This window comes from Pinus tabuliformis, chromosome 4_2 (genome assembly GCF_031772625.1).
Source record: "Pinus tabuliformis cultivar Carrire ecotype Pingquan chromosome 4_2, CPIR1, whole genome shotgun sequence".
In the NCBI taxonomy this organism is placed as follows: Eukaryota; Viridiplantae; Streptophyta; class Pinopsida; order Pinales; family Pinaceae; genus Pinus; species Pinus tabuliformis.
The window spans coordinates 450,532,437-450,535,438 of NC_142304.1; positions in this window are offsets into that span (position 1 = coordinate 450,532,437).

The following is a 3,002-nucleotide window of genomic DNA, read 5'->3' on the forward strand; positions in this document are numbered from 1 at the left end:
TTCCATGACTGAACTAATCAAAGAATTAATGAACTTCATCATTGGAAAGTATCTTCATGAACATATCAAAGCCACAGAAAGATTGGTTACAATAGTAGAATAATTGGCACAAATCCTAGCATGAAGGATTGAAAATTTCAAGTAATTAAGAATTGCAACAGAATCACAAGATAAAAACACTTGCTTAAAAATCATCGAAATAGAAGTATGTTGTGATAAATTGTCATAATAATTTGAAATGGAAAGGAGATTAGTCTAGGAAATGGTGAAGTGAGTGGCATATATGAGACTTGTAATTTGAAAACAGCATGATATTAGTATCACGGTTACTCCAAGACATCAAATGAGCATAAAATCACATCAGAACGATGATGTTGATACTCGAAAGGAAATTAGCTTTACATCAAATTTAGTAAGTATATAGAGAACAAGATTAGAATTAATTTCAAAAATATAGAAATTTTCTAGGAAAATCATGCAACAACCCTTAAAATATAGAAAAGGAATGCTGATAGATTTTGAATTTCCTATACCTAATGGATATAGTGGGGGAGGGGACTCAATATGGTGTGAGTTACAGACTTGTAATATTGAATCATGGAATGATTCACTAATTGATTTATTTTATAGCTTCCTCACAATTTGAAAGGTTAAGAATGATCAAAATCAAGATGACAAGAGAATTTTGATTAATTAAAATGACTATTGGTGCAAAAAGATGAACAAGAATAGATGTAAACGAGGTCCCCATACCAATTTAGTAGGATTATAGAAAATTATATATACATACATACATACATACATACATATCATATATATATATATATATATATATATATATATATATATATATATATATATATATATATATATATATATATATGATACAATCACAAATTACGAGGGGGGGCGGGGGGGACTTTGATGTCATACTTTTTAAAACTTTTTGAAAATATCATAAGCTGGAAAAAAGACAACATGATGAAACATGTATATGTGTGTGTGTTAAGTACACCAATGGATGTGTATATTAATATTGTAAGGAGGTTTTTGTCTTAATGTGACTTGAAGGATTGATAATGAGAATAGGAGTGATGTGATCAGAAAAAAGTGGATAGATGAGTAAGGTAATCAAAGAAAATGTGACATATAATAAAAAAAATTATTAGAATTGTAATAAGGAAAAATGTTGATAAGATATTGGCACAAGCATTACTGATGTATGTAGTCATATGATATGTTACATGGAAATTTTAGCGTGCCACCAATCAATGGTACCCCAAATAAGTACTTTCAAGAACTTCAAATGATTTTATTGATACAAAGAAGTCTCGTAAAAAGACCCCATAGTTGATCACACTTCAACAATAAGAGGACCTCTAGGCACCTTAATTAATAAGTTGCGGAATAGAGAGGAATGCAAACCCTAAGAAAAGATTTAAGGAGATTCATAAGTAAGGCATGTCGGAAAGAAATTATGATAATATTGGGTAAAGTAATTCTCTCGTTATCTTTTATTGATTTCAAGCATTCCCATGCCACTCTAGGCTATGCCATTGAGTTGTTATATTGATTTCTTTTAATATTAATTTGTGTTTCTAGCCTCAATGGTCTATTGAGGAAATATCAAAAGGAAAAGGATACAATAAAGAAAACCAACTGAATTATAGAACCTTGATTTTTGCATGAAACCACTAGCAGATAAGTGATTGGACATGATGGGGTCCACTTGCACAAAGGACAAGATAATATTTATCATGAAAATGGTAAGTTTAAGTAATTTCCCTAGAACTTGGTAATATTTTGTTGTGGCATGTTTGATATCATAAAATTATTATGGTGCCAAAGGACTAGATCATTGGTTGAAATCCATCATGGGAACAACGTAAAAAATCCTTCCTTATGACGATAAAAATTATGGATACTTTGTGAGAGTATAATAAGATAACCAATTATTCCTAGTTTGGAATAGAATTAGTGTCTATTAACATTCCATTAGACCTTACATATCAAATGTATTAAAATAATTATTGTTGAAGGAAGTGGATGTGTTTCAATTTGTAAGGAAAGAACCATATTATAGTAGACCATCAATAAGCATTCGAGCATAAGAGGAAGAAAACCAATGATTGTATATAGAATAAAAACTGCACATAGCTTACATTAATAACGTGTAATATAATATGACAAAGGGGCCAACGTTGAAAAATATTATAAAATTGACTCTTGGTTAACACTAAAGAAAATAATAAAGTAGCCCAAAATGGCATAACTAAGTTTATTTGGACAAAGTAGACAACAATATGGCCATCTTGAATATGGCAGGAACAGGAAGTTATCTTAAACTCTACTCATGCATGACTAATGTGTATGTAACATTTGAATTAAGATAAAAGTATAGTAGTTCTATTTAGTACAAAATTCTCTACTTGCAATCTCTCATAAAAATCTCTCATAAAAGACAAGAACAGTAAGAGTTTCTAAACATATATTTATTGCTAAAGAAAATAGTGTAGATGAAACTGGTACCTTCATAGTATGAAAATTATAGTGGAACCACATGGTGGGGTATTTTTCAATTGGCATACTCATTGGGTAAGTAATAGGATTTACAACGATGAGTTGGCAATGATGTGTGCTAACTCTTATTGAATACATGATATTGACCCTTGTTGGGTTGTGATGCATGTTGACGACCTTTTCTAAACATATGAATAACATCTCATAGTGTTTGTAATGAGGATTGAAACAATATATATATGTTCTTAAATAATGATTGATGGAAACTAATGACCATAATGATTGTAAATGTAGGTCAAACCAAACAAATTAATCCTATTCGAATCTCTGTGCATTCTCGATCAGAGAAAAATTATGCTACAAAAACAAGCATTTACCCAAGTTACTTCAATTTGGAGAGGCTACCTGGGAATATGAGAATAAATATTTTATGCGTGAGGCATATTACAACTTATTTTGAAGGTCAAAAAACATTCAGGACA